The sequence below is a fragment of the Schistocerca cancellata genome, chromosome 12, assembly GCF_023864275.1.
Source record: "Schistocerca cancellata isolate TAMUIC-IGC-003103 chromosome 12, iqSchCanc2.1, whole genome shotgun sequence".
Lineage (NCBI taxonomy): Eukaryota > Metazoa > Arthropoda > Insecta > Orthoptera > Acrididae > Schistocerca > Schistocerca cancellata.
The window spans coordinates 59942659-59970031 of record NC_064637.1 but is presented as its reverse complement, the minus strand read 5'-3'; the positions used below and the strand labels follow the sequence as shown (position 1 = coordinate 59970031).

Here is a 27373-nt window from a genome sequence, read left to right as displayed (position 1 = left end):
CAACATTCAGTATTGACATTTTTTTCAGGATCGTAACGTTACTTGTCAGTCTTTGTTGAATTTCTTTTATGAGTTTCAGACTAAACTGAATGCATCTCTTCTTCAAATAAAATTTATTTTCTTCAAACAAACTTGACTCATACAATTTCTGTTCAAACATAAAGCCAAGGTTCGGATTTGCGTACATAGATTCGCATAGAACGGGGTTGTCAACAAATCAACAGTTGGAAAAAACTATGTTTTGTCCGAGTGACTGCATGAGAAATACAAATGTATCTAGTAATGTAGTGGGGTCATTGTCTTCTCCTTCAAAATCTTTTATTGCTATTTGTACGTCTTTTAAAGCATGTTTAAGGTAAAACATGTAAAGGTGATTTGAGTCGTCACAATACATCTTGTAGAAAAGATCGACAGTGTAAAAATTGTCTTGAACCAAGGCAAGTGAAAAATGTAGCTTTAGTTCTTCCCATTGCTCCAGAATTCTTCGTGTTTCTGGTTCAATTGAAAGCTAACGTCTTGCACAGACCTTCAAAATTTTTAGTGGCTGTTTTCCACAATTTATTGTCTCATAAACCTTTTTATATTCCTCTTGTCTTTTGGGTGAAATGGAGAACCAATTGTAGGTGTCCCGTACAAGAAACTCTATGTTTCTAGGTATGGTATTCATTGAGGCGTGCGAAACTGCAAGCTGAAGAGAGTGACAAATGCAACGGATTAATACCATTTCTCTCTTGATTTGTTCGAAAAGCCCATTGCTTATTCCAATTATTGCAGAAGCATTATCTGTGCCAATTCCCACCATATTAGCGACTGGAAGTTTGAGATCTTTCAAAGAATTCACAAGAACAGCAGCCAGATTTCTTGCATCTGCAGTTTCTACTACAGCAAGTTTGAGAAACGCTGATCTAATGGTTTGGTTGTTTACACTATAGTACCGTATAACGATACCTAGCATTTTAGATATTGATACATCTGTGGATTCATCTATTTGTACACTGTATTTTTGGTTACCTATATCTTCAACCAATCATTGTGTAAAATATGGAGCCAAAACCTCAGTTATAATGTTAGTGCACTTTGTACGATGTAATTGGAAGTTTATAGCGCCCTCATCACCGGAAAACACCTTCTTGCACAGTATTCCTAAATGATCTACAGCTAAAATAGAACAATGTTCAGCAATAAATAAAGAAAGGGTGCCTTCCGCACTGCTTGCTATTCTAACTGTAGTTTTCGGAACAATTTTCACAGGTTAGGTTTTTTTTTTAATCAATTTTTTGTTTATGCTTAATAGTTTTCGAACGCTTTCTAATATCACAATTTAGCATAAAAGTGTTGACATACTTAACAACTTGCCTTGGATAAGTCTCCAACGACTGGTTTCAGCCACCCATTGAATTCAGGTTCTGCTTCCCACGCATCCCGATATTTTTGAGCGTACTGCTTCTTCTTCTGCGGTAAATCCATTATGTAAGCCACCACAACATAATTTTCACCAGTTTATAATCGTTTATAATAATATATTAAAACTCGGGCGAACTAGAGGTCATGAAACAATCTAATCACTCGGTAACTCGACATCAGTCCTACTGTTCATTGTTTAAAACGAGATACCCCCACCGAATTGTTCTTGCTTTATGACTGTGCATGTGGTAATAATTTGACTGCGAGTTAAAATTTCGAAAAATTGGAAGTTGCTGGACAGAAATGTATTTTATTATACTTAATATTAAGTATGTTTTTTGTCAATTCGAAAAATAAAGGGAGTTCAAAAGATGAAGAATTATAGATCGATACGCTATCGACGATAACAGGCTAGTGGGTAATGAATAATGAATTGTTCTATAGTCAAGGTTTTCTTACTCTGTAGGCAATTCCCACATTCAGGTTTACTAAACGTTTAACAATGCTACATGATCTGCTAAGAACTTAATTTAACTTAGTAAATCTAGAACAAAGTCTGTGTAGTACCCATTCTATAGTTAAAATCTGGCCCAAAATAGTTTTGATTTGTACTTCAAAAGTCGTCAGTACTCCAAAAGTCGCCAGATAAGTCGCTAAGTAATTTTTGTCGCTAAAAAGTTTTTTTTGTCGCTAAGACGAAGGCAAAAGTCGCCATTTCTAGCGACAAAGTCGCTAAATTGGCAACACTGCCAACGCTACGCTCTGTCCACATCCAACTGCCCAACACTACAATAGCAAATATTCGAACAATGCAAACCAGCCACAGACTGCACACAGCACAGCCAGTGATTTTCATACAGAGCGCTACATGGCGTTACCAACATAAAAGCCTAAAGAGCCTACTTACAGTATTACTTAGTTCATTCTTACTTGACTCTCGCCGGCCGTAGTGGCCGTGCGGTTCTAGGCGCTACAGTCTGGAGCCGAGTGACCGCTACAGTCACAGGTTCGAATCCCGCCTCGGGCATGGATGTGTGTGATGTCCTTAGGTTAGTTAGGTTTAATTAGTTCTAAGTTCTAGGCGACTGATGACCTCAGAAGTTATGTTGCATAGCGCTCAGAGCCATCTAAACCATCTGAACTTGACTCTCCGACGTGAGGGGTACCGGTTTTATGAGAGACACCCTGTATGTACGTGTTTGTCTTTCCCACGCGCTATTGGAGAGTGGAACAGTGTGGGAGTACTCAGAAAGAGGCTCTGGCCAAACACTTCAGTGTGAATTGCAGCGAACTCGCGTACTTGTAGAGAAGCAATTAACAGAATGCGTAACCAAATGGCGTAAGTGTGATCGTTTAGACAGAAGGCACGCCGAGATTAGCTTTTTTTCGGCGCGCAGTGTCATCTCGCGGAGTACTGAGCATTCCGGCCGTACGTGTTGCAAGAAGTCGGCGGCTTTGACCGGGCGGCCCGTGCCTTTACCGCGCCCTGTGCTGTGCGCTCCGGTCTGGCACGCCGTGGCCGTCGCTGTGTGTGTCGGCTGCCTTTGGCGGGCGCGCTTTTTGCCTCCTCTCCTCGGCAATGCGGGTGTGACGTCAGCGCCAGGCGGTGCTGGCTTCTTGTCGCACCACACAGCCGGCCGCGCCTTCGCCGGGCCGCGGGGTTGACATGCCACAGCGCGATGATTGTCTCGCACGCTGTTGGCACTGCTGCAGGGGCTTGGCTGGCCAGATTCCGAAGAGGAAAACACCGGGACACCTCTGTTTGTATGCAACCCCATTCCTACACTTCCACTTACCTTTCTTGTCACTTGTCATTATATTTTGAAGTTGAGAATAGCTCTGATTACTGCCAGCATCATATTTAAAGTATCAGGGAAGCAGGTTGCTAGCCTTACTTGCCCCGAGTCCCATTGGGCTTTACCCCTAACGGCTGAGGGACTAACCGGTGATTTGGTAGTCTTTGCCATATGAGCACAAAGGTGACCACGACTCAGAATATGTCCGAGATGCCCAGCCTTATTCCAAAGTAACTGGTATCCCGACTGTCGGGACCACTTACTTGGCCACTCATACGTTGCCCGTGGTTCATGAACTAGGACATGACTAGAGGAACCCACACCATGAACCAGGAACCCACACCATGAACTGGAAGCGAGGTGTAGCAAAGCTAATGCAGTGAGCGCTCAGCTACGATCTACTCTCTTCTGCAAGAAGGAAGTCAGTACCAAGACTAAGTTATCTGTGCACCGTTCAATCTTTCGACCAACTTTGTTGTATGGGAACGAAAGCTGGGTGGATTCAGGTTACCTTATCAACAAGGTTGAGGTTACGGATATGAAAGTAGCTAGGATGATTGCAGGTACTAGTAGATGGGAACAATGGCAGGAGGGTTTCCACAATGAGGAAATCAAAGAAAAACTGGGAATGAACTCTATAGATGTAGCAGTCAGGGCGAACAGGCTTAGATGGTGGGGTCATGTTACACGCATGGGAGAAGCAAGGTTACCCAAGGGACTCATGGATTCAGCAGTAGAAGGTAGGAGGAGTCGGGGCAGACCGAGGAGAAGGTACCTGGATTCGGTTAAGAATGATTTTGAAGTAATAGGTTTAACATCAGAAGAGGCACCAATGTTAGCACTGAATAGGGGATCATGGAGGAACTGTATAAGGGGGGCTATGCTCCAAATTGAACGCTGAAAGGCATAATCAGTCTTAAATGATGATGATGATGATGATTATGATGAGAATAGCTCTATGATAATGTAAAAGCTGAAGAACCTATACAAGAATGTACAGAGTGGCAATTATTGAGCTACATAAAAAAAGTAGATTAGCTGCAAACAGATATTCGGTTACGACATGTTCGATACGCGTGCCAGCCACCTGACTGGCCGTTTTCAGCTCAGCAATGGTTTTGGGGTTATTACTGCCCACTTTGTCTTCAATATAGCCCCACAAAAAAGGAGTCGCATGTGTTCAGATCCGGAGAACATCGCGGCCAATCGAGGCCCATGCCACTGTCCTCTGGGTACCCCAGAGCCAGAATGCGGTCCCCAAAGTGCTTCTTCAGGACATCAAACACCCTCCTGCCTCGATGGGGTCGATCTCCGTCTCGCATGAACCACATCTTGTCGAAATCAAGGTCACTTTGGACAAGAGGTAGAAATAGTCTTCCAAAACCTCCAGGTAGTGTTCGGTAGTCACTGTGTCATCGAGGAACATCACACACACAATTCCTATACAGGGTGTTACAAAAAGGTACGGCCAAACTTTCAGGAAAAATTCCTCACACACAAATAAAGAAAAGATTTTATGTGGACATTGTGTCCGGAAACGCTTAATTTCCGTGTTAGAGATCATTTTAGTTTCGTCAGTATGTACTGTACTTCCTACGCTCAATGGAGCACGTTATCATGATTTCAACCTGTGCTGCTAGAACATGTGCCTTTACAAGTACGACACAACATGTGGTTCATGCACGATGGAGCTCCTGCACATTTCAGTCGAAGTGTTCGTACGCTTCTCAGCAACAGATTTGGTGACCGATGGATTGGTAGAGGCGGACCAATTCCGTGGCCTCCACGCTCTCCTGACCTCAAACCCTCTTGACTTTCATTTATGGGGTCATTTGAAAGCTCTTGTCTACGCAACCCCGGTACCAAATGTAGAGACTCTTCGTGCTCGTATTGTGGACGGCTGTGATACAATACGCCATTGTCCAGGGCTGCATCAGCGCATCAGGGATTCCAAGCGACGGAGGGTGGATGCATGTATCCTCGCTAACGGAGAACATTTTGAACATTTCCTGTAACAAAGTGTTTGATGTCACGTTGGTAAGTTCTGTTGCTGTGTGTTTCCATTCCATGATTAATGTGATTTGAAGAGAAGTAATCAAATGATCTCTAACATGGAAAGTAAGCGTTTCCGGACACATGTCCACATAACATATTTTCTTTCTTTGTGTGTGAGGAATGTTTCCTGAAAGTTTGGCCGTACCTTTTTGTAACACCCTGTATATGACGGTAGTATCTGTACCCGAAAGAACAGTTAGCGTTGATGACGTCGCAGCTTTGCTAGAATGAAATGATACTTAAATGGACACCCTAGCTGCAAACAGGCACTGATATAGAATGAAATTTTCACTCTACAGCGGAGTGTGCGCTGATATGAAACTTCCTGGCAGATTAAAACTGTGTGCCGGACCGACACTCCAACTCGGGACCTTTGACTTTCGCGGGCAAGTGCTCTACCGACTGAGCTACCCAAGCACGACTCACGCCCCGTCCTCACAACTTTACTTCTGCCAGTACCTCGTCTTCTACCTTCCAAACTTTACAGAAGCTCTTCTGTAAACCTTGCAGTACTAGCACTCCTGCTGGACTCGCATTCGGGAGGACGAAGGTTCAATCCCGCGTCCGGCCATCCTGATTTAGGTTTTCCGTGATTTCCCTAAATCGCTCCAAGCAAATGCCGGGATGGTTCCTTTCAAAAGGCACGGCCAACTTCCTTCCCCGTCCTTCCCTAATCCGATGAGACCGATGATCTCGTTGTCTGGTCTCCTTCCCCAAAGTAACCAACCAACCAACTAGCACTCCTGGCAGAAAGGATATTGCAGAGACATGGCTTAGCCCCAGCCTGGGGGTTGTTTCTAGAATGAAATTTTCACTCTACAGCGGAGTGCTAGTTCTGCAAGGTTCGCAGAAGAGCATCTGTAAATTTTGGAAGGTAGGAGACGAGGTACTGGCGGAATTAAAGCTGTGGGGACGGGGCGTGAGTCATGCTTGGGTAGCTCAGTCGCTAGAGCACTTGCCCGCGAAAGGCAAAGATCTCGAGTTCGAGTCTCGGTCCGGCACACAGTTTTAAACTTCCAGGAAGTTTCAGGCATTGATATACTTCATTGGGGACATGTTGAAAATGTGTGCCCCAACCGGGACTCGAACCCGGGAACTCCTGCTTACATGGCAGACGCTCTATCCATCTGAGCCACCGAGGGCACAGAGGATAGTGCGTCTGCGGGGACTTATCCCTTCCACACTCCCAGTGAGACCCACATTCCCAACTGTCCACACCACTACATTTGTAGTGCGCCTAATAGATGTTTGCCCATCATTGACCTTCTTGTGCGAATTCGCAAGCAATGCCCGAACTCGTACGGAAGTTGATAGATTTATCTGCCACGAGTAATGTCCCCAATGAAGTATGTCAACGCCTGTTTGCAGCTAGGGTGTCCATTTAATTATCATTACAAATAATTCCGTGATTGGAGGCTGCACAGCACACAGTCACCTGTTTGAGCGTGAAGAGACTTCTCGATCGCGAAATCTGAATTCTCGGTCCTCCAAATGCGCCAATTTTGCTTATTGGCGAACCCGTCCAAATGAAAGTGGGCCTCGTCGCTAAACCAAACCATGCATGTGCATACTAATCCCCATCATGCCCTGTGGCCAGCCATGCAGTTTGAACGTCCTAACGCAAACAACTCAGATGTTATGGCGATTTTATTTCATATAGGTGTCACACTCTATTTCCATTTTCGTCATTTTATTAATCAGTCACGGCTGCAAAATACTAACGCGAATTCTTTACAGACGAATGGAAAAACTGGTAGAAGCCGACCTCGGGGAAGATCAGTTTGGATTCCGCAGAAATGTTGGAACACGTGAGTCAATACTGACCTTACGACTTATCTTAGAAGAAAGATTAAGGAAAGGCAAACCTAAGTTTTTAGCATTTATAGACTTAGAGAAAGCTTTTGACAATGTTGACTGGAATACTCTCTTTCAAATTCTGAAGGTGGCAAGGGTAAAATACAGGGAGCGAAAGGCTATTTACAATTTGTACAGAAACCAGATGGCAGTTATAAGAGTCGAGGGACATGAGAGGGCAGCAGTGGTTGGGAAGGGAGTGAGACAGGGTTGTAGCCTCTCCCCGATGTTACTCAACCTGTATATTGAGCAAGCAGTAAAGGAAACAAAACAAAAATTCGGAGTAGGAATTAAAATCCATGGAGAAGAAATAAAAACTTTGAGGTTCGCCGATGACATTGTAATTCTGTCAGAGACAGCAAAGAACTTGGAAGAGCAGTTGAACGGAATGGATGGTGTCTTGAAAGGAGGATATAAGATGAACATCAACAAAAGCAAAACGAGGATAATGGAATGTAGTCGAATTAAGTCGGGTGATGCTGAGGGAATTGGATTAGGAAATGAGACACTTAAAGTAGTAAAGGAGTTTTGCTATTTGGGGAGCAAAATAGCTGATGATGGTCGAAGCAGAGAGGATATAAAATGTAGCCTGGCAATGGCAAGGAAAGCGTTTCTGAAGAACAGAAATTTGTTAACATCGAGTATAGATTTAAGTGTCAGGAAGTCGTTTCTAAAACTATTTGTATGGAGTGTAGCCATGTATGAAAGTGAAACATGGACGATAAATAGTTTGGACAAGAAGAGAATAGAAGCTTTCGAAATGTGGTGCTACAGATGAATGCTGATGATTAGATGGGTAGACCACATAACTAATGAGGAGGCATTGAATTGGGGAGAAGAGGAGTTGGTGGCACAACTTGACAAGAAGAAGGGACCGGTTGGTAGGACATGTTCTGAGGCATCAGGGAATCACAAATTATCGTTGGAGGACAGCGTGGAGGGTAAAAATCGTAGAGGGAGACCAAGAGATGAATACACTAAGCAGATTCAGAAGGGTGTAGGCTGCAGTAGGTACTGGGAGATGAAGTAGCTTGCACAGGATAGAGTAGCATGGAGAGCTGCACCAAACCAGTCTCAGGACTGAAGACCACAACAACAACAACAACAATTATGACGAAAATGAAAATAGAGGGTGACTGATTTATACTTTTTATTGCAGCAGCCTGGATATATTTTCTCCAGTGATTAGTCACTTGCTAGGTACTTAGGTACAATTTGTTAATCCTAAAACCCGTGTAATATTACTGATCAGTAATCAGAATAAAATGGTACATTCCACACTAAAATTTATGATTTTGTTTGAGTGTACACTGTTAGGGCAAGCTGATTTATGGAGAGCCCTGCAGGATTCATGGTGTTAGTTCCCTCCAGCACTACTTCAGACATTAGTCGGGAGCATGCCACGTCGTGGTGAGGAACTTGTGCGTGCTCTTGGAGGCCCTACAGGGTATTAGGCAGGTGTGACGGTTTCTTTGGCTCTACTTCTAAGAAACTTGTTTTTCACAAATATTTAGCTAACTGAGAAATACTAATGCACACACTTTGTTTCTCGATTAAAACCCGCGACAGTTATGTATCCCGAAGTATTTTCTCGGGATACCGGGAAGTTTTTGTGAAAAGTGGGACTGTCTCGGTTATCGGACGGGATTCGTGACACGCTCCTCCGAAGCGTCTTGTTTGAGCGTCATTCGATAGTTGAACAGGCTAATAAAGCCGACTCTCCATTATTCGAAGCCAAACGTACCACAGAAATATGCGAATATGGTTCAAATGGCTCTGAGCACTATGGGACTTAACATCTATGGTCATCAGTCCCCTAGAAGTTAGAACTACTTAAACCTAACTAACCTAAGGACAGCACACAACACCCAGCCAGCACGAGGCAGAGAAAATCCCTGACCCCGCCGGGAATCGAACCCGGGAACCCGGGCGTGGGAAGCGAGAACGCTACCGCACGACCACGAGATGCGGGCACAAATACGCGAATAATTGAGAGTTCAATTAAACCAATGTTTGGCAAATTAAGAAGGACTCGAGAAGTAATCGAAGTAAAGGTGCGGTCGAAGTGGCGCCAGACATCGGCTGGTTCCACCGACAGCCGCCACCGGCCGATGACGTTCAGTCTTTTGAAATCAGTTCAGCAGTTTACACGCCCATCGGTGACATTCAGCTCAGTTTCTCTTCTGGTGAATGGGTCCACGTTCTCACACACGAACTACGTACTGTGATAAACTAACGGGTTTAGTCCAAGAAAGGAGTCTGTAACATCCTGGGAATGAAAAATACCATCATCGTCATAAAGCTCAAAATCTGTGGATTTACATCACTGCAGTACTGGAAACCACAAGCACGGAAATCAGTTATCGGAAATTTTACACATAAATTGTAACCTCAAGAAATAATTCGTTCAAATGGGAAGGGTTGCGTATCTTCTGCTTAGAGCTACTCTAGTGAATCTTTTTTGTCTTTTGGTACGTGCACATTAGCTGTCTACAAATTATTACTATTGCTTACTGTCGTTTTTATGCCAGCAGGGTCGAGATCCAGTTACATGAGGTGTTTTGCAAGTCTGGTGTATGTGTTTGCGCTTTTGAGTCCTCAGATGTTCAGAGTGTCTTACTATAAATTTTATCTTCCGCTAACACATGCTCCATTACGCGTTTTCTTAGTGTTTTTCCATCGCTTAATGAAAAAGCATCATCCAAAAAGTGATTTCTTAAATGTTTGACCATATGTGGTAAATTAGCAAATGCCCAGAAACGTTTCGTTTCATCGTTAGGGTTGATAAAGAACGTGTTGGCGTAGTCTATGTGCAATTTATTCCACACATTCCCATTCTTACCTCCCAAATCAGATACAATACCGACTATAACAAATCACACTTTCTGCGGCCCTTTGGTGATATTGCCTAGAAAATCTCAGTTCATCGTAGTAACAAAATTATGAGGGTTGGAACTTAAATACTGGCAACTATTTATTCACAACCGATACAAAAGAGTTTCATGTTTGCACCTGTTACTGTCCTTCAAAGTAGTCACCAGCGTTGTGAAGAACCCGCTGCCATCGATGTGGAAGACGTAGTATACCATTAGCAGAGCCTGTTCTGTTGATGGTGCGAATGGGGTGGTCTAAAGTTATGGTGATTCTCGTGTACGACTGTGATGGTGTTATCCTAACGCATTATGTTCCTCCACAGCAGACTGTCAATGCACAGTATTACTGTTCGGTTTTGGAGCATCACCTGCGATCAGCTTCACGAAAGAAGCGGCGACACTTTCTGCGCAACCCACCCATCATTTTGCACGACAATGCGCGGGCGCATACAGCGCAAGCTGTGGCTGCTCTGTTCGGCTGATGGGACTGCGAAGTACTGTACCATCTACCATACTCCCCGGATTTAAATTCTTGGGACTTTGATTTGATTGATGAACCCCTTCGTGGCATTCGCTTCAGAACTGTTCCAGGGATTCGACAGGCAGTAGACCGCTCCATTGGCGCCATCAACAGAACAGGTTCTGCTAACGCTATACTAAGCTTTCCACATCGCTGGCAACGGGTTCTACACATCGCTGGTGACTACTTTGAAGGATAGTAACAGGTGCTAACATATAACTCTTTTGTAATGGTTGTGAATAAATAGTTGCAGCTACTTAAGTTCCAACCCTCGTATAATACACGAGCTGCTTCCAGGTTCCACATAAACAACGTTCCAGGACAACTTGCACCTGGCTATGTGCCCAGTATATGGTGCCAGTTTCTTGGTCGTAGCATCAAAACTCAGAATGCACATCCTCTATGCTTCACTTAAGCTTGTTGCTTGCTTACATCCACAACACATCCACCAAAATATCAAGAAGACATATAAAAGAATTAAAAATCCATATTTTTGACGTAAAAAATCCCGGTAATGGTACACCCAATATCTTCCTCAAAGAAATGTACGTTTTTCTTTACAGAGAACGCAGAAGCAAGGCTTTGCTTACATCTTCCTGACTCCAACGAATACTCTTCTTGGATTTCATGAGGCATTTTAATTTCTTGGTCCGTAAATACTTTTTCTAAAAATTGCTATACTTTAGTTATCAGTTTAGCATCTTGTCGATACTGAACACTTTGCCATTCCTTCCTCTCTGCACTTCATGCATGAGACATTGTACAGTAGGCTAGCGGCAAGATACAATCGATGCCTTCTCTGCGCGATAGCAATGTAGATACCACCAAAGACAGTGCTGCCAAAGCAGAGTTACTAAACACAGACATCCGAAATGCCTTCGCAAAAGAAGACGAAGTAAATATTCCAGAATTCGAATCAATAACAGCTGCCAACATGAGTAACGTAGAAGTAAATATCCTCGGAGTAGTGAAGCAACTTAAATCACTTAATAAAAGCTAGTCTTTTGGTCCAGACTGTACACAATTAGGTTCCTTTCAGAGTATGCTGATGCAATAGCTCCATACTTAACAATCATATACAACCGTTCGCGCGACGGAAGACCCGTACTCAAAAACCGGAAAATTGCACAGGTCACACCAATATTCAGGGCCATATCATTAACTTCGATATGCAGCAGGATTTAGGGACATATATTGTGTTCGAACATTATAAATTACCTCGAATAAAACGGTCTATTGTCACGCAGTTAACACGGATTTAGAAGACATCGTTTTTGTGAAACACAACTAGCTCTTTATTCACTTGAAGTGCTGAGTGTCACTGAAAAGGGATTTCAAAATTATTTCTGGATTTCCAGAAGGCACTTGACACTGTACCACCGAAGTGGCTTGTAGTAAAATTGCGTGCTTATGGAATATTGTCTCAGTTATGTGACTGGATTCGTCATTTCCTGTCAGAGAGGTCACAGTTCGCAGTATTTGAGGGACTGTCGTCGGGTAAAACAAGGTAGTGTTATAGGCCGTTTGTTGTTTATTATCTACACGGTGGTCAATTGATCGTGACCGGGCCAAATATCTCACGAAATAAGCGTCAAACGAAAAAAAATACAAAGAACGAAACTCGTCTAGCTCCAAGGGGGAAACCAGATGGCGCTATGGTTGGCCCACTAGATGGCGGTGCCATAGGTCAAACGGATATCAACTGCGGTTTCTTAAATAGGAACCCCCATTTTTTATTACATATTCGCGTAGTACGTAAAGAGAGATGAATGTTTTAGTTGGACCACTTTTTTCGCTTTGTGGTAGATGGCGCTGTAATAGTCACAAACGTATGGCTCACAATTTTAGGCAAATAGTTGGTAACAGGTTGGTTCTTTAAATTAAAATACAGAACGTAGGTGCGTTTGAGCATTTTATTTCGGTTGTTCCAATGTGATACATGTACCTTTGTGAACTTACCATATCTGAGAACGCATGCTGTTACAGAGTGATTACCTGTAAACACCACATTAATGCAATAAATGCTCAAAATGATGTCCGTCAACATCAATGCGTTTGGCAGTACGTGTAACGACATTCCTCTCAACAGCGAGTAGTTCGCCTTCCGTAATGTTCGCACATGCATTGACAATGCGCTGACGCATGTTGTCAAGCGTTGTCGGTGGATCACGATAGCAAATATCCTTCGAATTTCCCCACAGAAAGAAATCCGGGGACGTCAGACCCTGTGAACGTTCGGGCCATGGTATGGTGCTTCGACGACCAATCCACCTGTCATGAAAAATGCAATACTACTTCAACCGCACGCGAGCTATGTGCCGGACATCGGTCATGTTGGAAGTACATCGCCATTCTATCATGCACTTAAACATCTTGTAGTAACATCGGTAGACCATTACGTAGGAAATCAGCATACATTGCACCATTTAGATTGCCATCGATAAAATGGGGGTCAATTATCCTTCCTCCCATAATGTCGCACCCTACATTAACCCGCCAAGGTCGCTGATGTTCCACTTGTCTAAGCCATCGTGGATTTTCCGTTGCTCAATAGTACATATTATGCCGGTTTACGTTACCACTGTTGGTGAATGACGCTTCGTCGCTAAATACTCGTTGAACGCGTGCAAAAAATCCGTCATCGTCCCGTAATTTCTCTTGTGCCCAGTGGCAGAATTGTACACGACGTTCAAAGTCATCGCCATGCAATTCCTGGTACATAGAAATATGGTACGGGTGCAATCGATGTTGATGTTGCATTCTCAACACCGACGTTTTTGAGATTCCCGATTCTCGCGCAATTTGTCTGCTACTGTTGTGCGGATTAGCCGCGACAGCAGCTAAAACACCTACTTGGGAATCATCATTTGTTGCAGGTCGGTGTTGACGTTTCACATGTGGCTGAACACTTCCTTAAATAACGTAATCCGGTGAACGGTCCGGACACTTAGTTGATGTCGTCCAGGATACCGAGCAGCATACATAGCACACGCCCATTGGGCATTTTGATGACAATAGCCATACATCAACACGATATCGACCTTTTCCGCGATTGGTAAACGGTCCATTTCAACAAGGGTAATGTATCACGAAGCAAATACCGCCGCACTGGCGGAATGTTACCTGATACTTATACGTTTGTGACTATTAGAGCGCCATCTATCACAAAGCGAAAAAAGTGGTCCAACTAAAGCATTCATATTTCTTTACGTATTACACGAATATCTAATTAAAAATGGGGGTTCCTATTTTAAAAAAACGCAGTTGATATCCGTTTGACATATGGCAGCGCCATCTAGCGGGCCAACCATAGCGTCATCTGATTCCTCCCTTCAAGCTAGACGAGTTTTGTCCTTTGTAGTTTTTTCGTTTGATGCTTATTTCGTGAGATATTTGGCCCAGTCACTATCAATGGACAACTCAGTATGTAAATGATTTGCGAGACAAATGGTCACGAAGTCAATGAAGTTAAGGAATTCTGCTACCTAGGCGGTAAAATAACCAATGACGGACAGAGCAAGGAGGACATCAAAAGCAGACTCGCTATGGCAAAAAAGGCATTTCTGGCCAAGGGAAGTCTACTAATATCAAATACCGGCCTTAATTTGAGGAAGAAATTTCTGATGATGTACGTCTGGAGTACAGCATTGTATGGTAGTGAAACATGGACTGTGGGAAAACCGGAACAGAAGAGAATCGAAGCATTTGAGATGTGGTGCTATAGACGAATGTTGAAAATTAGGTGGACTGATAAGGTAAGGAATGAGGAGGTTCTACGCAGAATCGGAGAGGAAAGGAATTTGTGGAAAACACTGATAAGGAGAAGGGACAGGATGATAGGACATCTGCTAAGACATGAGGGAATGACTTCCATGGTACTAGAGGGAGCTGTAGAGGGCAAAAACTGTAGAGGAAGGCAGAGATTGGAATACGTCAAGCAAATAATTGAGGACGTAGGTTGCAAGTGCTACTCTGAGATGAAGAGGTTAGCACAGGAAAGGAATTCGTGGCGGGCCGCATCAAACCAGTCAGTAGACTGATGACAAAAAAAAAAAAAAAGAGACAATCTGAGCAGCCATCTTATGTTGTTTGCAGACGACGCTGTCGTTTATCGACTAATGAAGCCGGGTGTTTCAAGGAGCACTTCACAACTTTGAAAATTCGTATAAATCAATTCATAGTACCTACAGAGGTAACTGTAGTGACAATTTGTAGGAAAATACATCAAGTTTTTTCAGGCGTAGTTCGCTAGTGCCGAGTCGCACCGTAAGGAGCGCTAGTGGCTGTTGCGTTAAAGATGGCTGCCTTCACTGGACCCGGGCGTGCCAGTTGTGTGTCTTGGTTTGAAGAATCGAAGTCCGCGAAAACAGTTCAGAGTAATCTCCGTACCAAGTACGCTAAAGACCCTCCTAGTAGGCCTACAGTTTATGAGTGGCATATATGTTTTGTAGAAACAGGGTGCTCGGTAAGACGTGGGAAATCGTCAGGTCGTCCAAGCACATCTGGCGACAACGTTTTGTCAACATTCCTACGAAACCTACCCAGCGTGCATCTCGCTAACCAAATCCCATGTACGACTGTTTGACGTGTGTTGAGAAATTGTTTCATTTGAAGCTGTACAGATTGACAGTTGAACGAGCACTGATAAAATTGCTCGCAAGAAGTTCTGCGTGCATATGTTAAATCAATTACATGAGGATTAACATTTCTTGGATAAAATCATCTTTTCTGACGAGTCGGCTTTTCACTTAAGTGACAAGGTAAACACACATAACTGTAGGATTTGAGGCAGTGAAAATCCACATCAAAGATTGCAACATGTTCGCTATAGGCCTAAACAGCGTTTTTTGTGCATTGAGCAAGTACAAAGTTTTTGTTGTTGTTGTTGTTGTGGTTTTAGGGCGCAAAACTGCTATGGTCATTAGCGCCCGGTCCGTGACTTAGGAAACAGTAAAAAACCGAAAATGGAAATCAGCAGCAATGGGAACGAAAGTCATAAAATTGGAGAAACTAAAAGCAGAAGGAAGGCTTAAAAATCCTCTACAGAAATGGGTTGGTTGTCCCCAAAAAAAGCTTCAAATGACTGACGTCATTTCACTGGCACTAATAAATTCGAGAACGCAATCGGCTGAGCGCGTGTCATCTGCTAAAATCGACGATATATCAGGCGACAGCTGTAGACGGGAGCGTAACGGATTAAAATACGGGCACTCAATTAAAAGGTGTCTTACCGTCCACAGCTGAGAGCAGTGGGGACAGAGTGGGGGAGGATCGCCACTTAAAAGATGTCGATGGCTAAAAAGACAGTGCCCTATCCGGAGTCTAGTTAAAATTACCTCCTCCCGACGACGCGTTCGGGAGGAAGAGGTCCAAGCACAGGGAAGAGCTTTCACGTCCCGCAATTTATTATGGGGAAGTGTCGACCAATGTGCGTGCCATAAAAGAACAACACGACGACATAAAACGCTCCGTAGATCGGCGACGGGAATCGATTGAATAGCTGGCCGGAGAAGAGAGACTGCAACCTTGGCCGCAATATCGGCCGCCTCATTTCCACAGATACCAACGTGTCCCGGGAGCCAGAGGAACGCCACCGAGACGCCCCCCCAAGTGGAGCAAGCGCAGACAGTCCTGGATCCGGTGGACCAGAGGATGCACAGGGTAAAGAGCTTGGAGACTGAGGAGAGAGCTGAGAGAATCGGAGCACATAACGTACTGTATCCGCTGATGGCGGCGGATGTAGTGGACAGCCCGGAGAACAGCGTAAAGCTCCGCAGTATAGACCGAACACTGGTCGGGAAGCCGAAAGTGATTTGGGGTGTCGCCAACAACATAGGCACTCCCTACACCTAACGATGTTTTCGAGCCATCGGTGTAAATAAATGTGGCTTCCGTCATTTGTGCACATAGAGCAGCAAATGCCCGACGATAAACAAGTGAAGGGGTACCATCCTTGGGAAATCGACAAAGGTCACGGAGCAGGCAGATCCGGGGACGGAGCCAAGGCGGTGCTGTACCCCAAGTTGTCAAGAAGGTTTTAGGAAAGCGGAAGGAAAGAGAATGGAGCAGTTGACGGAAGCGGACTCCCGGTGGTAGTAGGGAGGAGGGGCGGCCTGCATACCCTACATCAAAGGAGGCGTCGAAAAATATGTCATGGGCTGGATTAGCAGGAATGAAAGACAGATGGCTAGCATAACGACTCAGAAGGACTGCTCGCCGATTGGACAGCGCAGGTTCAGCAGTCTCAGCATAAAGGCTTTCCACAGGGCTGGTGTAAAAAGCTCCAGACAATAAACGTAATCCACTGTGGTGGATAGAGACGCCGAAGAATAGACGGCCGAGCAGAGGAGTAGACTATGCTTCCATAGTCCAATTTCGAGCGCACTAAGGCGCGATAGAGGCGGAGAAGGACCACTCGGTCCGCTCCCCAGGAGGTACCATTCATTACACGGAGGGTGTTGAGGGATCGCAGACAGCGAGCCGAAAGATACGAAATGTGGGAGGACCAGCATAGTTTTCTGTCAAACATAAGACCCAAGAATTTAGCGACGTCTGAAAACGGAAGGTTGACAGGTCCTAGATGTAAGGAGGGTGGAAGAAACTCCTTACGTCGCCAAAAATTAACACAAACGGTCTTACTGGGAGAAAAACGGAAGCCGGTTTCAATGCTCCAAGAGTGGAGGCGATCGAGACATCCTTGAAGACGTCGTTCAAGAAGGCTGGTCCGTTGAGAGCTGTAGTAGATCGCAAAATCGTCCACAAAGAGGGAGCCCGAGACATCAGGAAGGAGACAATCCATAACTGGATTTATCGCAATGGCAAACAGTACAACACTCAGCACGGAGCCCTGGGGTACCTCGTTTTCTTGGGAGAAAGTACGGGAGAGAGTAGTGTTTACCCGCACCCTAAATGTGCGCTCTGCCATAAATTCGCGAAGAAAAAGGCGCAGCCGACCTCGAAAGCCCCAAGAGAACAGTGTGCGGAGGATGGCTGTCCTCCAACAGGTATCGTATGCTCTCTCCAGATCAAAAAATATTGCTACTGTTTGGCGTTTCCGGAGAAAATTGTTCATGATAGAAGTGGAGAGAGCAACAAGATGGTCAACTGCAGAACGATGCTTTCGGAATTCGCATTGGGCAGGTGTTAAAAGACTGCGGGATTCCAGCCACCAAGCTAAACGGTAATTCACCATACGATCCAAAACCTTACAGACACTACTCGTGAGAGAAATGGGGCGATAGCTAGAGGGGAGATGTTTGTCCTTTCCAGGTTTCGGAATAGGAACGACGACAGCTTCCCGCCATCGTCGGGGAAAAGTACTGTCAGTCCAAATTCGATTATTAAGGCGAAGGAGGTAACGCAGACTATGGGTTGATAATTGCAGCAACATTTGGACGTGGATACCATCCGGTCCTGGGGCGGAGGAGCGAGAAGAAGAGAGTGCATGTTGGAGTTCCCGCATGGAGAAAACAGTATTGTAGCTTTCGCGATTTGGAGAGGAGAAAGGAAGAGGTCGCGCTTCCGCTGCACGTTTCTTCGGGAGAAATGCTGGCGGGTAATTGGAAGAGCTCGAAATCTCAGCAAAGTGCTGACCCAATGAGTTAGAAATTGCGACGGGGTCCACTAATGTATCATGCGCGACAGTGAGCCCAGAGACCGGGGAGAAACTAGGCGCGCCTGAGAACCGTCGAAGCCGACTCCAAACTTCCGAGGAGGGAGTGAAAGTGTTAAATGAGCTAATAAAGAATTTCTAGCTTGCCTTCTTGCTATCGCGGATGACACGACGGCATCGCGCACGGAACTGCTTATAGCGGATACAGTTGGCCAAAGTAGGATGGTGGCGGAAAACGCGAAGAGCACGTCGCCGCTCACGTATTGCGTCACGGCATGCCTCGTTCCACCAAGGAACTGGGGGGCGCCGTGGCAATTTGGAGGTGCGTGGTATTGAATGTTCCGCAGCTATAAGAATAACGTCGGTAATATGTGTGACCTCATCGTCGACGCTGGGAAAGTGACGGTCATCGAATGTCGCTAGAGACGAAAAAAGTGTCCAATCGGCTTGGGCAAACTACCAGCGTCGCGGGCGCATACATGGCAGTTGAGGCTGCAGTCTAAGGACACATGGAAAGTGGTCACTCGAGTGTGTGTCATCAAGGGCGAACCATTCGAAGCCCCGAGCTAGCGGAACAGTACCGACCGCAAGGTCCAAATGAGATAAATTTGTCGTGGAGGCAGATAAAAATGTAGGGACCCCAGTTTTGAGGCAAACTAGATCCACTTGGTGGAAGAGGTCTAGCAATAGCGAGCCACGTGGACAAGGATGTGGAGAGCCCCAAAGCGGGTGGTGGGCATTGAAGTCCCCAACCAGCAAATACGGGGGTGGAAGCTGACCAAGAAGATGAAGGAGATCAGCTCGCGCCATTGGTGTGGACGATGGAATGTATACAGTACAAAGAGAGAACGTGTATCCAGAAAGGGAAAGACGGACGGCGACAGCTTGGAAGGAGGTGTTTAAGGGGAGTGGGTGATAATGGAGAGTATCATGGAGAAGAATCATGAGTCCTCCATGGGCTGGAGTGCCTTCAACAGACGGGAGATCATATCGGACGGACTGAAAATGAGGGAGAACAAAGCGGTCATGGGGACGCAGCTTTGTTTCCTGAAGACAGAAGATGAGCGGCGAGTAGGATCGTAAGAGGATCGACAATTCATCCCGATTGGCTCGAATGCCGCGGATATTCCAGTGGATAATGGACATAGGGTGAACAGAAAATGGAGGAGTGTGACCAAGGTTGCTGTCAACTCAACGACTGCTCAGAGCTTGCGACCGACAGCATGGAATGGCATTCAGCCGAAGGCAGAAGATGCTGATCCATAGGTTGGTCAGGAGCAGCTCCTGCCACCAGCGATCGGCCGGTTGACCGGCCGCCAGCAGTGCGCCTCGGCGACACAGAAGACGGCAGAGGGCGATTTCCGCCAGGTGGTGCTGTAGATGGGACACGCCTTGGCGGAGAAGGAGATGAACTGGGTTTCTGTGTAGCCTTCTTGGAATTATGATGTTTAGATGAAGGAGGAACCGATGGTTGTGAAGTTGGGGTACGTAAAAAATCTTCACGAGTATGCTCCTTTTTTCGAAGTCTTGGTGTCTGACTTTTGGGCTTGAGATTTAGCAGAACCCGAAGAAGGGTAAGCCATAGAGCGGGCAGGCGAAAGTGGTGAGGTTGAACGGGCGATCTTTGCGCTGGCCGATCTGACGACCGTGGCACTAAAGGTGAGGTCGCAAGTCTGCGTGGCCGCCTCCTTTGTTAGCCGAGGAGAAGCAAGGACAGTGCCGTATTTTCCTCTCTGAGGCACGGTGGGCTGTCGACTGGCGAATAATTTTCGAGCAGCAAAGGTCGACACCTTTTCCTTCAATCTGATTTCCTGGATGAGCTTTTCGTCCTTAAAAACGGGGCAATCTCGAGAGGAAGCAGCGTGGTCACCCATACAGTTGATGCAGCGAGGGGATGGAGGTGGACAAGCACCCTCATGGGCATCCTTGCTACAGGTAACACATTTGGCCGGATTGGAACAGGACTGGCTGGTGTGATTGAACCGCTGACACCGATAACAACGCGTAGGGTTTGGGACGTAAGGGCGAACGGAAATTATCTCATAGCCTGCTTTGATTTTCGATGGGAGTTGAACTTTGTCAAATGTCAAGAAGACAGTGCGGGTTGGAATGATGTTCGTGTCAACCCTTTTCATAACTCTATGAAGCGCCGTTACGCCCTGGTCAGACAGGTAGTGCTGAATTTCTTCGTCAGACAATCCATCGAGGGAGCGTGTTTATATGACTCCACGCGAGGAATTTAAAGTGTGGTGCGCTTCAACCCGGACAGGGAAGGTGTGGAGCAGTGAAGTACGCAGCAATTTTTGTGGCTGGAGGGCACTGACTGTTTCTAACAACAGGGTGCCATTCCGTAATCTGGAACAAGACTTTACAGGACCTGCAATTGCGTCGACACCTTTCTGAATAATGAAAGGGTTGACTGTGGAGAAGTCGTGTCCTTCGTCAGACCGAGAAACGACAAGGAACTGTGGCAACAATGGAAGAACCGTCTGTGGCTGAGACTCAGTATACTTACGCTTGTGAGCGGACATAGTGGAAGGTGAGGAAACCATTGCGGAAGAATCCCCCATGATTACCGGCGTCTCCGATGGCGCGCTCCTCCCTTGTGGGGGCCCTCTCTGAGGGCACTCCCGCCTTAGGTGATTGTTCACACCTCAGGTCACACCTCCCGACAAACGGACGGAGGGACCAATCGGCACTTTCGGAAGGTATCAGCTCGGGTAATCACCCCTCCCTGGGCCTGGCCGTTACCAGGGGGTACGTACGTGTTCTACCTGTCTACCCGGGGCGGGGAATTACGCGTTAGATCGGTTACTGGTGCTACAATGGCAGGTTATCAAGATTTAAGTGAGCCTGAACGTGGTGTTATAGTTGGCGCACGAGAGATGGAACACAGCATCTCAGAGGTAGCAATGAAGTGGCGATTTTCCGGTACGACCATTTCAAGAGTGTACCGTGAATATCAGGAATTCGGTGAAACATCAAATCTGCGATATCACTGCAGCCGAGAAAAGGGCCTGCAAGAACGGGACCAACGACGACTGAAGAGAATCGTTCGACGTTACAGAGGTGCAATCCTTTCGCAAATTGCTGCAGATTTTAATGCTGGGCTATCAAAAAGTGTCAGCGTGCGAACTATTCAACAAAACATTCGATATGGGCTTTCAGAGCCGAAGGCTCACTCGTGTACTCTTGCTGACTGCACGATACGATGCTTTACGCCTCTCCTGCGCCCGTGAACACCGAGATAGACCTGGTGATGACTGGAAACATGTTGCCTGGTTTGACGAGTCTCGTTTCAAATTGTATCGAGCGGATGGACGTCTGCGCGTATGGAGACAACCTCACAAATTCGTGGGCCCTGCATGTCAGCAGGGGACTGTTCAAGCTGGCGGAGACTCTGTAATGGTGTGGTATGTTAATACACTCCTGGAAATGGAAAAAAGAACACATTGACACCGGTGTGTCAGACCCACCATACTTGCTCCGGACACTGCGAGAGGGCTGTACAAGCAATGATCACACGCACGGCACAGCGGACACACCAGGGACCGCGGTGTTGGCCGTCGAATGGCGCTAGCTGCGCAGCATTTGTGCACCGCCGCCGTCAGTGTCAGCCAGTTTGCCGTGGCATACGGAGCTCCATCGCAGTCTTTAACACTGGTAGCATGCCGCGACAGCGTGGACGTGAACCGTATGTGCAGTTGACGGACTTTGAGCGAGGGCGTATAGTGGGCATGCGGGAGGCCGGGTGGACGTACCGCCGAATTGCTCAACACGTGGGGCGTGAGGTCTCCACAGTACATCGATGTTGTCGCCAGTGGTCGGCGGAAGGTGCACGTGCCCGTCGACCTGGGACCGGACCGCAGCGACGCACGGATGCACGCCAAGACCGTAGGAACCTACGCAGTGCCGTAGGGGACCGCACCGCCACTCCCCAGCAAATTAGGGACACTGTTGCTCCTGGGGTATCGGCGAGGACCATTCGCAACCGTCTCCATGAAGCTGGGCTACGGTCCCGCACACCGTTAGGCCGTCTTCCGCTCACGCCCCAACATCGTGCAGCCCGCCTCCAGTGGTGTCGCCACAGGCGTGAATGGAGGGACGAATGGAGACGTGTCGTCTACAGCGATGAGAGTCGCTTCTGCCTTGGTGCCAATGATGGTCGTATGCGTGTTTGGCGCCGTGCAGGTGAGCGCAACAATCTGGACTGCATACGACCGAGGCACACAGGGCCAACACCCGGCATCATGGTGTGGGGAGCGATCTCCTACACTGGCCGTACACCACTGGTGATCGTCGAGGGGACACTGAATAGTGCACGGTACATCCAAACCGTCATCGAACCCATCGTTCTACCATTCCTAGACCGGCAAGGGAACTTGCTGTTCCAACAGGACAATGCACGTCCGCATGTATCCCGTGCCACCCAACGTGCTCTAGAAGGTGTAAGTCAACTACCCTGGCCAGCAAGATCTCCGGATCTGTCCCCCATTGAGCATGTTTGGGACTGGATGAAGCGTCGTCTCACGCGGTCTGCACGTCCAGCACGAACGCTGGTCCAACTGAGGCGCCAGGTGGAAATGGCATGGCAAGCCGTTCCACAGGACTACATCCAGCATCTCTACGATCGTCTCCATGGGAGAATAGCAGCCTGCATTGCTGCGAAAGGTGGATATACACTGTACTAGTGCCGACATTGTGCATGCTCTGTTGCCTGTGTCTATGTGCCTGTGGTTCTGTCAGTGTGATCATGTGATGTATCTGACTCCAGGAATGTGTCAATAAAGTTTCCCCTTCCTGGGACAATGAATTCACGGTGTTCTTATTTCAATTTCCAGGAGTGTAGTTGGAGTGATGTGGGATCCCCGATACGTCTAGATACGACTCTGACAGGTGACACGTACGTAAGCATCCTGTCTGATCACCTGCATCCATTCATGTCCATTGTGCGTTCCGACGGACTTGGGCAATTCCAGCAGGACAATGCGACACCTCACACCTCCAGAATTTGCTACAGAGTGGCTTCAGGTACATTCTACTGAGTTTAAAGACCCGCTTCCCACCATACTCCCCAGACATGAACGTATCTGGAATGCCTTGCAACGTCCTGTTTAGAAGAGATGTTCACTCCCTCGAGCTCTTACCGATGGACTGATTTGCAGGATTCGTGCTGTCAGTTCCCTCCTGCGTACTTCAGACATTTATTCAAGTCCATGCCACGTCGTGTTGCGGCACTTCTGCATGTTAGCGGGGGCCCTACACGATATTGGGCAGGTGCACCAGTCTCTTTGGCTCTTCAGTGCACTATCATCATTCAACATAGGATTAAATCGCCAAGTGGTTGCACGTAAACGGCGGTTACACTGACCTAGGTTTCCACATCTACTAAGGGTGTCTTCATCGGAATGAAATGTTGCTAAATCCTATAAAATAATACACGGAAAGTCAGGTATGACAAAGAAACAGGTTCACCAAGGTGACGTAAAGTTACATTGCCAAAAAGCAATAGTTGGAATTTGGAGCAGCTATGCTCAAGTCAAAAGTAAAATAAAACGTTCGAGCCCTTGCCATGTGTGCCCAGCTGAGAACGACTTGAGACTGATCGGCCCAGTGGCTTACATTACGAAAACGATACGAATTCCGCCGTCTATAATGCGCGGACAATAACATGTATCCATTTGAAACATTATAACAGAAATGATAGACAAAAAATGACAGTTAATTTTAAAAACAAAATATAAAGAGAGCTTAATGTCTTTTTGAAAAAACACAGAAGTCAAGCAGATTAAGTATAGTATTCGGGGCAGCCATGTAAGCCACTGGGCCGATAAATTTGATGTTGTTCCCAGCTGGGCACGTATGGCAAAAGCTAGAACGTTTTATTTTACTTTTGAATTGAGCAGAGCTGCTCCAAATTCTGACTATAGTTCCTTAGCAATGTAGTTTTACGTAAGTAATCTTTGTGTTACATGAAAATTGGTGGTCCCAGCTGTACCACGCTGCACGGTGTCGGGGTTGAAAAGATGGACTTCGCCATGGACGTCGGGAGTGAAGTTGCACATCATCCAGCCTACTGTACACAGTTTGAGCCGTAGCACAACGTCCTGTGGCTGCAAGAAAAGCGTAGCTGTCATGTTTCCTCCGAGCCATAATCCGTAGGTAGCGGTTATTCACTGCAGCAGTAGCCCTTGGGCGGCCTGAGCGAGGCATGTCATCGACAGTTCCTGTCTCTCTGTATCTCCTCCATGTCCGAACATCGCTTTGGTTCACTCTGAGATACCTGGACTCTTCCCTTGTCGAGAGCCCTTCCTGACACAAAGTAACAATGCGGACGTGATCGAACCGCGGTATTGACCGTCTAGGCATGGTTGAACTACAGACAACACGAGCCGTGAAACTCATTCCTTGTGAAATGACTGGAACTGATCGTCTGTCGGACACCTCCGTGTAATAGGCGCTGCTCATGCATGATTGTTTATATCTTTGGGCGGGTTTAGTAGCATCTCTGAACAGTCAAAGGGATTGTGTCTGTGATAAAATATCCACAGGCAACGTATATCTTCAGGAGTTCTGGGAACCGGGGTGATGCAAAACTTTTGATGTGTGTATATACGACTTGACGTCCTCCACTAGCAGCTCTCGTAACAAATTTTGCTGAATGCTTTTACTATCTCGATGTAATACCTATGGCTTCATCCAAGTATGTTTCCTTTTTTTCCGCCGCTTTTCTTCCAAATACACTCGCGATGGAACTGTGGTAGTAGCAACTGCAGCGCATAATACACTCCTGGAAATTGAAATAAGAACACCGTGAATTCATTGTCCCAGGAAGGGGAAACTTTATTCACACATTCCTGGGGTCAGATACATCACATGATCACACTGACAGAACCACAGGCACATAGACACAGGCAACAGAGCATGCACAATGTCGGCACTAGTACAGTGTATATCCACCTTTCGCAGCAATGCAGGCTGCTATTCTCCCATGGAGACGATCGTAGAGATGCTGGATGTAGTCCTGTGGAACGGCTTGCCATGCCATTTCCACCTGGCGCCTCAGTTGGACCAGCGTTCGTGCTGGACGTGCAGACCGCGTGAGACGACGCTTCATCCAGTCCCAAACATGCTCAATGGGGGACAGATCCGGAGATCTTGCTGGCCAGGGTAGTTGACTTACACCTTCTAGAGCACGTTGGGTGGCACGGGATACATGCGGACGTGCATTGTCCTGTTGGAACAGCAAGTTCCCTTGCCGGTCTAGGAATGGTAGAACGATGGGTTGGATGACGGTTTGGATGTACCGTGCACTATTCAGTGTCCCCTCGACGATCACCAGTGGTGTACGGCCAGTGTAGGAGATCGCTCCCCACACCATGATGCCGGGTGTTGGCCCTGTGTGCCTCGGTCGTATGCAGTCCTGATTGTGGCGCTCACCTGCACGGCGCCAAACACGCATACGACCATCATTGGCACCAAGGCAGAAGCGACTCTCATCGCTGAAGACGACACGTCTCCATTCGTCCCTCCATTCACGCCTGTCGCGACACCACTGGAGGCGGGCTGCACGATGTTGGGGCGTGAGCGGAAGACGGCCTAACGGTGTGCGGGACCGTAGCCCAGCTTCATGGAGACGGTTGCGAATGGTCCTCGCCGATACCCCAGGAGCAACAGTGTCCCTAATTTGCTGGGAAGTGGCGGTGCGGTCCCCTACGGCACTGCGTAGGATCCTACGGTCTTGGCGTGCATCCGTGCGTCGCTGCAGTCCGGTCCCAGGTCGACGGGCACGTGCACCTTCCGCCGACCACTGGCGACAACATCGATGTACTGTGGAGACCTCACGCCCCACGTGTTGAGCAATTCGGCGGTACGTCCACCCGGCCTCCCGCATGCCCACTATACGCCCTCGCTCAAAGTCCGTCAACTGCACATACGGTTCACGTCCACGCTGTCGCGGCATGCTACCAGTGTTAAAGACTGCGATGGAGCTCCGTATGCCACGGCAAACTGGCTGACACTGACGGCGGCGGTGCACAAATGCTGCGCAGCTAGCGCCATTCGACGGCCAACACCGCGGTTCCTGGTGTGTCCGCTGTGCCGTGCGTGTGATCATTGCTTGTACAGCCCTCTCGCAGTGTCCGGAGCAAGTATGGTGGGTCTGACAAACCGGTGTCAATGTGTTCTTTTTTCCATTTCCAGGAGTGATGTCAGCCATTTTGAAATTTGATGAAAAATATGACGACAGTGTAATGCCCCTTTTTAGCGCCACGTCAAAGAAATTTGACGAATATTTAATAATATTTCCTTGCCAAAGAAATATGAGAGTGTAATACCGGCCTAAGAGCACGCGAATTGAGCTGACGTGTCGCGCAGAACGGTGAAAAATCCTTGTCCTGCGCACGCAATATGCCCTCCCCCCCCCCCCCCCCCTGCTGCATGATTATCAGTTAGTTAGTTAGTTACGTGTTCCATTGATCAATATCACGGAAAAACCGTTATGATGTGGAACGTGTCAAATGTACAAGAAATGCGCACACGAAACAAGTTTTTTTTTTTTACATTATAGTGTTATACCTAAATATTTCTATTATCTATCCCATTCCCGTAAATGGCACAAAGTGCATATATTACATCTCCAGATTTATTTACTCATATTCAAGAATTCATCTATGGTATAGAAGGAGTCCCCCCACGAACCATGGACCTTGCCGTTGGTGGGGAGGCTTGCGTGCCTCAGCGATACAGATGGCCGTACCGTAGGTGCAACCACAACGGAGGGGTATCTGTTGAGAGGCCAGACAAACATGTGGTTCCTGAAGAGGGGCAGCAGCCTTTTCAGTAGTTGCAGGGGCAACAGTCTGGATGACTGACTGATCTGGCCTTGTAACATTAACCAAAACGGCCTTGCTGTGCTGGTACTGCGAACGGTTGAAAGCAAGGGGAAACTACAGCCGTAATTTTTCCCGAGGACATGCAGCTCTACTGTATGATTAAATGATGATGGCGTCCTCTTGGGTAAAATATTCCGGAGGTAAAATAGTCCCCCATTCGGATCTCCGGGCGGGGACTACTAAAGAGTACGTCGTTATCAGGAGAAAGGAAACTGGCGTTCTACGGATCGGAGCGTGGAATGTCAAATCACTTAATCCGGCAGGTAGATTAGAAAATTTAAAAAGGGAGATGCTTAGGTTAATGTTAGATATAGTGGGAATTAGTGAAGTTCGGTGGCAGGAGGAACAAGACTTTTGGTCAGGTG

At 46.9% G+C, this 27373-nt stretch overlaps 1 non-coding gene across 1 annotated transcript; it reads right to left on the bottom strand.

Annotated features, from left to right (window-relative positions):
* Positions 1-6323: 6323 nt before the first annotated feature.
* Trnat-ugu (transfer RNA threonine (anticodon UGU)) lies at positions 6324-6398 on the bottom strand. Its single transcript has one exon. It is a non-coding gene; the product is annotated as a tRNA-Thr (tRNA).
* Between the last annotated feature and the right edge of the window lie 20975 nt (positions 6399-27373).